This window comes from Lissotriton vulgaris, chromosome 3_1 (genome assembly GCF_964263255.1).
Source record: "Lissotriton vulgaris chromosome 3_1, aLisVul1.2, whole genome shotgun sequence".
Lineage (NCBI taxonomy): Eukaryota > Metazoa > Chordata > Amphibia > Caudata > Salamandridae > Lissotriton > Lissotriton vulgaris.
The window spans coordinates 174,006,558-174,016,752 of NC_141689.1; the positions used below are offsets into that span (position 1 = coordinate 174,006,558).

General features: G+C 49.8%; 1 pseudogene; it reads left to right on the plus strand.

Annotated features, from left to right (window-relative positions):
* Window positions 1–7,186: 7,186 nt before the first annotated feature.
* Window positions 7,187–9,630, plus strand: LOC147726167 (pancreatic progenitor cell differentiation and proliferation factor pseudogene; annotated as a pseudogene).
* The last annotated feature ends 565 nt before the right edge of the window (window positions 9,631–10,195 follow it).

Consider the following 10,195-nt stretch of genomic DNA (forward strand, 5'->3'; position numbering starts at 1 on the left):
CAGGGCCAGAGGGAGAGCGTCTGGCCATCTAAGTCCGGTGGTTGCCACTATTTTGGACAATTTCAGCTTCAGTGTGGCATTATGGCGTTCCACCAGGCCGGTGGATTGGGGGTGGAAGACCGCATGGAATCTCTGTTTCACCCCCAACCCCTTTAGGATTAGTTGGATAACCTCTGCTATGAAGTGGGGGCCATTGTCGCTCCATAAAATTCGACAAAGGCCATAGCGAGGGAAGAATTCTTTCAGTAGTACTTTGGCAGTGGTCATGGCAGTGTTGTCACGGGTTGGATAGGCCTCTACCCATTTGCTGAAGGCACATACGATGACTAGTACATACTTCAAGCTTTGGCATCTCTCTAGTTGGATGTAGTCCATCTGAAGGACCTCAAAGGGGTGATTGGGGGTCCCAAACCCTCCCCGGGGTACCACAGTTCCTTTCCCGGGGTTGTGTTGCAGACAGATAAGGCACTGTTGGACTAGGCGTCGGGCTGAGTCAGGGATTTTGTCGTTGTGCCAGACTTTGGAAATGAGTTCGATCATGGGTGCAGATCCTATATGTGCGGGAGAATGAGCCATTGTCAGTATGGGGATCAGGTATGAGTCAGGTAGCAACCATTTGTCTGCATCTTTTGTTCGCAAGCAGCCCTCATCATCCTTCAGACCCACCCCCGCCCACTTAGTCAGTTTGTGAGGGGTGCTGGCCGACTGGATGTCTCTGATCATTTCCCTTGTGTCAGTCCATTTCTCTGCTTGTGACCTGGTCACATACATGCGTGTCACCGTCCTATTCTCAGCTGTGGTTCGTGCAGTGATGTCGGCCAGTGCATTCCCTTGTCCGACTAAGTCTGTCACCCTTTTGTGTGCCTGACATTTGATCACCGCTAATCGTTTGGGGAGGAGAACTGCATCAATCAGGGCTGAGACTAGATCTCCGTGGAGGATAGGGGTGCCGTGGGACGTCAGGAATCCCCTCTCCCTCCACAGGAGTCCAAAATGGTGGACCACCCCGAAGGCATACTGGCTGTCGGTATATACGTTCGCAGTGGTCCCTGCGGCTATAATACATGCTCGTGTGAGGGCTATCAATTCTGCTGCCTGGGCAGATCGTTGTGTGATGCAGGCTGTCTCAACTACTGTTCGGGCTGTTGTAACTGCATAGGCAGCTGAAGTGGTGCCATCTGGGAGTTTGATGCATGAGCCGTCTACCCATAGCTCTCCATCGGGGTCAGCGAAAGCGGTGTCTCGGAGGTCAACCCTACTCCTGGTTTGTTCGTCCGTGAGGGTCACACAGTCGTGTATGGGAGGAACGTCAGGGTCATTTTCAGGCAGGGGCAGTAATGTGGCAGGATTCAAAGTCGTGCATCTCTTTAGTGTGATGGGGGGCGCAAGCAGTGTCAGTTCATACCCTGTCAGTCGTGCACTAGTCAAATGTTGAGTCTTGGTTTGGTTCAGAAGGGTGTCGACTGCATGGGGTACTAACACGGTGAGGGAGTTTGAAAGTACGATTCCCTCACTCTGACGGATAGAGACAGCAGCGGCAGCTACTGCTCGAAGGCAGGCAGGTAAAGCTCTGGCTACAGGATCAAGAGTGGCGGAGAAGTAGGCACAAGGGCGCTGCTTAGGACCAATTGACTGAGTTAGGACAGACAATGCACACCCCTCCCTTTCGTGAGTGAAGAGGGAGAAAGGTTTGGAGTAATCCGGGGTTCCTAGGATGGGTGCTGAGCAGAGCGCATCCCGTAATTCCTTAAAGGAGGCTTGACACTCAGTGGTCCAAGGAAGCGGGAAGGGGACATCTTTGGTCAACAGGGCAAGTAGTGGCTTCACAATGAGGCTGTAATTAGGTAACCACTGTCTGCAAAAAGAAGTTAGGCCAACCAAAGAGCGGACTTGCTTTTGTGTTTTTGGGATGGGGGTGTCCAGGATGGTTTGGATTCGGTCGGGTGTAAGTTTCCTTCCTTCTTTGGACAGGTGATGGCCTAGGTATGTCACTTGTGGCTGGCAGAACTGTAATTTCTTTTTGGAAACTTTATGGCCGTTCTCTGCAAGAAAGTGTAGGAGTTGGATAGTGGCTGTGATTGCAAGTGGGGTGGTGTCGGCCGCCAAAAGGATATCATCGACATATTGGATCAACACCACTCCATCTGGTGGCTGGAAGGCATCCAGCTGTCTTTTGAGGGCCTGGCTGTAAATGCTGGGGCTTTCAGTGTACCCCTGGGGGGCTCTACAGAATCGGTACGAGCGGGATTTTAAGGTGAAGCCGAAGAGATAACGGCTGTCTGGGTGGATCGGGATAGAGAAAAATGCATTTTTAAGGTCGATGACAGTGAAGGTGGTGGCAGTGGACGGGATGAGGGTCAGAATGGTGGTGATGTCCGAGACCACGGGGTATTGGGGTACAACCACTTTGTTAATCTCCCGCAGGTCGATGATGAAGCGATACGCTTTCTCATCTCCTTCACCTTGTTTCTTAACAATAGGTAGGATTGGGCTGTTGCAGACGTTGCTAACCACTTCTTCAACCACTCCCGCATTTACCAGAGACTGAATGATCGCTACCAGTGCCTTCTCGCCCTCGGGGGATATCCGGTATTGTGGGAGTTTCGGGAGCATAGCGTCCTGTCTTACAGTTATATGAATGGGGTCAATCATCATTCGTCCCACATCAGAGTCATTTTTGGCCCATAGGTACGGTGGCAGAGTATCAAGCAAGGACAGGTCAGCGTCAGTTATGGGGCACATGTGTCGTGAGGGGCAGGATTTGGGCATGCCTGGGTTGTCGTACAGGATGACTCGGATTCCATCTGGGGAACACCTAATGGTAGCTCGAAAATGTTTCAGTAAGTCAATGCCCATAATGGCGTCAGGGGAGTTGGAGGAGAGCAGAAATGTCGTGTCAGTGGTGTTGCTTTCTAGGTCGAAGGTGATAGGTACGGACAGGGGGTTAGTGGAGGGCGTCCCATCGAAACCTATCGATGTAATGTGTGAGCCAGACAAGGGTGCCCTTGGAATCAGTCGTTTCGATAACACACTACGTGTCGCCCCAGTGTCTACCAAAAATGGAGACTCTGTACCCAGGACCTTAGCGGTGACGTAAGGACCTTGCTGGTCAACACAGAGCTCGACTGGATCCCTCCCTTGCCCCTGGCAGTCCTATGCAAAGTCGGGGGTATTTTCACCTTCGGACAGCTGATATTGGTTCTGTCGAGGACGGTCAAATGTGTTCGATCTCCCTGATCTGTCATTGTTGGTGTCATTAATGTGCCCTCGTCCTTGTACTCTATTTCTCGGCCCTCCTGCCACATCCCTAGAGTCCCTATTTCTATTCATCTCTAGCAGAACCGGACACTGGGATTTCCAATGGCCGAACCCTTTGCAGAAGGCGCATTGGTCATTGCTAATGTCTCTACGTCCAGTGTGGGTGTTGGGGTGTGATCTTTAGGAGGTAGATTTCTGGGGGTGGTCGATTGGTAGTTCCCTCTTTGGGGTTCCCGTCCGACCGCTATACCTTGTATCTGGGCTATCATCACTCTTTCTTTCAAATCTTTCTTCTTTTTCTCGGACGCCCTATCATTCTCATTCTTCTGGTGCTCGTAATACTGAGCCATCTGAAGGATAGCTGCGGGTTTGGAGGCCCCCCAACTACTCTCACTCGTCTGCAGTTTTTGGGAGACCTCTTGTGATAGGCCCTTTACATAATTTTGCACAAACAGGTGTTGTCTGGTTGCGGTGGTCATGTCTTGGCCACTGTAGTCGGAGAACACTGTCTCGAATCGGGAGAAGTATTCTGACACATCTTCCTGGGGTTTCTGTCGACAGGCCGTGACTATCAACCAGTCTACCTTTCTTTCTGGGATCAGCGTCTTTAACTTCTGAACTAGTTTGTCTGGAAGTTCTAGTATGTCCTTTACTGGTTTCCTTCCTGGCTCTCGCTGTCTATCTAGTTTACCGAGTTGGTCCCAGGTATGTCCAAACAGATCCGTGTGGTCAGCCTTCCGGATCTGCTTCCACACGTCAGCTGGCAGGCATAACCCGAAGAACAAGTCAATGTCCGCTAAAGTCATTATCGTCGAACCCAAGGCTGTGCCTAATTCGGTATAGAATGCTGTCGGGTTCTTTCTTAAATCGGGCAGAGTTTGTTTAAAGGTTAGGATATCTTGTCGGTCCCATGGTTGGTAAACCCAATTGTACACAACTCTCCCTTTTGCATCTGCATCGTTAATATCATCGTTTGTTCCCTGGCCACGTGGCGGGATCCAATAAGGAGCCGCCTCTCTGATGGGCATCATAGTATTGGCTACTTCTACTGAGGTCGTTTCAGGGACTGTAACCTTGGTTTCTGGTTTTTGCTCCATGAGGTGGCGGAAGACCTCAAGCGTCTGCATGAAGAGCTCCGTCGTCTCACATTCAGTCCCATCTCCAACATCAATCTTCCTATACAGCTTTGTTAGTTTAGCGGGGCCCTTACTCTGATACCTATCTTCATATGCGTTCAGGGTGTGGTAGCTGAATCGCAAAATGAAATGCCGTCTGTGGCTGTCGGCATGTGAATTATATATGCTCATTGTATATTCTTCGCTTTCTCTTCGTTCTACTAAGGTTTTTGCTATTTTGTCGATCCCATCCCGCTCATCTTTGCTCAACCTATTTGGCCTGGCTGGTGGTTGTTTGCTAGCCTCAGGGTCGTCTGACGATGTTGTTAATGTGGCTGGTGCAGAGGCCGTGACGGCTGGTGCACTAGCACTAAGGTCACTTTCGCTCGCACCAGGGGCTTGCAAACTTTGTTGGCAGGGGGCATATGGTGGGGGCATGTAGATGATTGGGGGACCTAGCAGTAACTCATCGTTCGCCCGTTGTTTGGAGGGCACTTCAGGGTAGAGCGCAGAGGGGGTCCTAACAGGACATTGACCTGTCGACCCTGGTTCGTGGTTTTGTGTAGCTTTCTTTCTTTCTTTTTATTTCTTCTTCTAGTTGCTTAGCGGCTAGGTGGGCTGCCTTTCGTAATTCTTTCCCTATTTTTGCCTCTTCTCTTTTCTTTCGTTGTTCCGTTTCCTTGCGCCACATGCCGACACTGTCGAGCATAGTGGGCGTGGTCTTATTTTTCTAAAGCGCTATTTCTAATGTTTTTATTTTATGATCGTCAAAGGAACCTATCAGTGGCCACTGACTTTCAGGGTTCTTCTTTGTATATTTATGCCATAACTTAGTATAAGCTATAGCGACTAGTCCATGCTTAGTGAACATGTCCTTATTAGGGGTGCCCTCCAGTGGAGCTGGATGGTTCATCTCTAATAAGCGGTCCGGGCTGTACAGGCTACCAACCAGTGGGGAGAAGATAGGCATGACGGGTTACAACGGGGACAAAGGTCTGCACTACCTATCTTATCACGGCGGACAAAGACTAGACAGAATTTTCTATTCTACGTTGTTTGTAGGCCGTGAATACCTCAAAAGAACCAATACCGAACACTTAATGTGCGGTCAACCAAACAATCAGTGGGGAGAATAAGTGGGTACGGAAAGTTTGCGTTACCCACCCTTTCTCTACCTGCAAAGAGAGACCTTGTTCTTCCCTGTTTGCAGACAAAGAATCTCCAGACAATAATCCCCGAACGACAGTTCGGGAAAACAGTGGGGGAGGAAGATAGGCACGACGGATTACAATGGGGACAAAAGTCTGCGTTACCTATCCTTCACTGTTTGCAAAGAGAGAGCCTGTTGTTTTCTCCGTTTGCAGACGGTGAATCTCCAGAGGGTTCAACAAAGCGTAATACTAGTATTATCCAAACAAAACAATTATTCCTCAGTTCGTCGTGTTTACACGACCTTACCCGGACCGCATGGACGGTTTCCTGGCTTCTGAATCCAGCGCCTGATCGTCCTCTCTTCTTCGTGATGTCCGTGGCACTCCTGATGGTTCCCAGTCAGGACCGTAGATCGCTCGAGAGAGGTCTGTTCGGAACTAGTGAAGGTCGGATGATCGGCTGTCAGACGAGGGTCTATCGGACACGAGCTCTTCCCGATCGTTGCAGTCGTTCACTCTGTCGTCGGGACCTCTCCCACTGGATCCACGTGTCGCTGATGGGCCCCACGCTTTGGGACGCCAATTGTGGAAAAAGGGTAGGGCTATGACCTTTTTCAAGATTTGCCCGGCGCTAACCGCCCTTGTACCATTCAAATTACCAAGCAATGAGGCAGGCGCCGGAGACCAGAAGGCAGGAAACAGAAGTTTTATTCCGACGGAGCAGAACACATCAGATCAGACAACAAGGTATCGTCTCGAGGTGCTCTAACAGCCTCTCTGAGGCCTGGCCTCTTATACACCGGTTTATGGCATGTGACCTTTCTTTATTACAATCATAACATTGTGAAGCAAGGAAAAAAGACATCCCCATAACCTTCGTGTCAATCCCACCCCCATATACCTTCACAATAGAGGTCCTCAACCTGCTGATAAGAGGAGGGGTCATCACGCAGCTGAGTGTTTCGCCAAGTCTTAGGATGTGTGCGCCTGATCATATCCCAGGGGGTGGGGAGACCCTGATCAACAGTGTGTCCTTTGAAGAGGGGCGATTCTATACAATGAGGGGCAGCAAATGGTGTCTCCCGGCTTAGGCAATGGCCTCGGACCTGTGTGGACAGTCGGACATGGGGTAAGAGGTCATCAAAGGAGTGGTATTCATGCCGCGTGGACAAACCAGCGCGGAGGGAAGGTTTATCAACAGAGGGACATTCATGGGGGGGGAAGAGGAGGTGCTGGTCAGGCGCTGGCGTGACTCCCAAGGACAGGGTCATGCAGAAGGGTTACGCTCATGAGGGGGAGGGAGGGGGAGCCAGGGTGCGCGGAGGATGCTTGCTGGGTCAGAGGGGCGCGCTGGCGATCGATCGTGGACAGGGAGACCATGATATCTAAAATGGCTGCCGTGCACGTCGTACGTGGGTGACAAGCTGGCGCAGATAATGTTTAGACCGCAAACTAAAATTCCACATACCAACCTGTGCTTGGCCGGGAAATACCTCTCTTTCCAGCATTTGCTCCATGATGCTGAAAGAATATTCAAAGCACATAGCTGTCCTGTGGTTCTGGTAGAAGATCTACCCTTTGCCCGCTTTTATGAGAACATTAGAGAAACCTTAAAGAATATACTAATGAAGCAAATCCTTTGGACCCTATGATCAAGCTTAGTTTAGTCTTGTGGCAGTGGAGTATACTCCCAGCATCTCCTTTAGAAATGGGCCCTGTTGCCTAACATTTGCTCTCCCGAGCCGAGTGCCAACTGAAGTCGCTGCTGCACGGTGCCACGATGAAACACACACAACATCTGGCCTTAAGAAACATCTTAGTAACTTTTAAGAACAGCAAGCAAAATGGCATCCATCCCATCCAGCAGCTCGCTTGTTGCAACCCATGACTACTACAGAAGACGTCTGGGCTCTACTTCCAGTAACAGCTCCTGTGGTAGTGTTGAGTACTCTGGGGTAGTTATCCCTCTCCAGGTCTCCCCAATGCGGAACCTGGTCACTGGTGTGCTAGGTTCTGCTTCAGAAAACCAACCCATCTGGCCATGACAACTGTGTCAGAGACTTTTGATCAATAAGAAAGGATCACTTGTCCTCAATCAATCAATCAATCAGTGACACTTATATAGCGCGCTACCTACCCGTAGGGTCTCAAGGCGCGGGGGGGGGGGGGGGGGGCGTGCCGCTACTGCTCGAACAGCCAGGTCTTCAGCTTCTTCCTGAAGGAGAGGTGGTCTTGGGTCAGGCGCAGGTCGGGAGGGAGGGAGTTCCAGGTCTTGGCGGCCAGGTAGGAGAAGGACCTTCCTCCTGTAGTCGCTCTTCGGATGCGGGGGACGGCGGCGAGGGCGTGGTTGGCTGATCGGAGGTGGCGTTTGGGAGCGTAGAAGTTGATTCGGCTGTTGAGGTAGCTCGGGCCCTGGTCGTGTAGGGCTTTGTGTGCGTGGGTGAGGAGGCGGAAGGTGATTCTTTTGTTGACGGGGAGCCAGTGGAGGTCTCTCAGATGTCCGGTGATGTGGCTGGTTCGTGGGATGTCGAGGATGAGTCTGGCTGAGGCGTTCTGGATCCGCTGGAGTCTCTTCTGGAGCTTGGCGGTGGTACCGGCGTAGAGGGCGTTGCCGTAGTCCAGTCGGCTGGTGACGAGGGCCTGGGTGACGGTCTTCCTGGTCTCGGAGGGGATCCACCAGAAGATCTTTCGTAGCATGCGTAGGATGTTGAAGCACGCCGAGGAGACGTTGTTGACTTGCCTGGTCATGGAGAGGGAGGAGTCCAGGATGAAGCCCAGGTTGCGTGCATGGTCTGTCGGTTTGGGTGCGGTGCCCAGGGCGGGAGGCCACCAGGAGTCGTCCCAGGCGGAGGGTGAAGAGCCCAGGATGAGGACCTCCGTCTTGTCAGAGTTCAGTTTCCTGCATAACATGGGGTATGCATTGATGTTACGTACAATTCCCAAGTTTAAACCCTCATGCACGTGTTGGAAAATTTCGATCTTATAGCGGTACATCTTGGTTCTCCGCTGTCCCTAACACGTGTTCGCATAATCACGGGGTTTTGGTAGTGTATGCGACCTCCATCCAGGAGGTGTTACCCTTGTTAGAACAGTAGTGATCAGAAATCGTGATAGTGAAGTGATAAGGTGAAAAATATAAAGAAGCTAAAAATTGTTCTCTATATCAGACAATTAATTTTAATTGTCTGGTTTTTAGAGGACAATATTAAAAAAAGGGGGTGAGTGAAATTAGAGCGATTATGACTCTTTCAGGGACCAGATTCGGCAGTGTCAGCACAAGCAGCGTATGGAGTGAACGAGAAAACCTCCTTGACCCGGCTGGTTCCCTTTGAGGTTTACTAAAACCGAATGACAAGATACATTTGATCTTGATGTAGAACTACATAACGTGACGTTCTACGACATTCATTGAACCGATAGAGACGTGAGTAAGTCTCTATTCACTTGAGCACCGTGGTCCTGATGAAAGCCCCACAGACCTTTTGGCTATAGGAGGGCTGAAACATGTCGACCTATACCACACACCAAATGTGAAAGAGTCATAAAAATTTCACTCACCCCCTTTTTTTAATATTGTCCTCTAAAAACCAGAACTATTAAAATTAATTGTCTGATATAGAGAACAATTTTTAGCTTCTTTATATTTTTCACCTTATCACTTCACTATCACAATTTCTGATCACTACTGTTCTAACAAGGGTAACACCTCCTGGATGGAGGTCGCATACACTACCAAAACCCCGTGATTATGCGAACACATGTTAGAGACAGCGGAGAACCAAGATATACCGCTATAAGATCGAAATTTTCCAACACGTGCATGAGGGTTTAAACTTGGGAATTGTACGTAACATCAATGCATACCCCATGTTATGCAGGACAAGTGATCCTTTCTTATTGATCAAAAGTGTTAAAGAAAATAGGAAATTGATTGGATCACACATTTTCCTATCCCCCTCCGTTGATCTTGAACTGTGTCAGAGACACCAGAGAATTCAGGAACATTCTGAGTGACCAATGGCATGATCAAGTGTGGTCTGGCTCAAGAGGTGATGAGGAAACGCCACGCCAGTGAGCCCAGTAAACCATCTGAGTCCCAGGTGTGAACCGGCCCAGGCGTATGTACCCACCGGTGCCTGGTTGCCTGCTTCCAAGAAGAAAGCTAGGAGACAGCGCCCATTATACATTTCCTCCCCTTCTTCCCTTCCCTTCCCCCTCCCCACCCCACTAATAAAAATGTAAGCAGACAAAAAAAAAATTGTCACAATATTTTCTCTGAAGTCTGAACCTATGTGGTCCATACCACTGTTCAAAGCCATGGGGAAGCAGGAGGATTGTGGTCCTATTTTAGAGTTAATAGAGAAGCTGTTTTAACTCACCTCTGATGTGGCCTCTGGGTTGGCCGTGGCTGCCATGGCAGTCTTCATCCAATATTGAACGAGGTGTTGGAAGGTTGAAAGCTGGTATGGGTGAAGATTAATTTTCTTTGCAAAAGGACTTCTAGCAAAAAGAATGTGGCGATGATAAAGCATTTTGCAAGGACACCAAGCACACAGTTCTCATTTGTCATAAGCTTCCCAAGTCAACATGGATATCAAAACCACCCATATCCACAATCTATGTACACAATGGGGTTGCTTCCAATGTGACGTTAGTGGTCAGGGCCAAGTT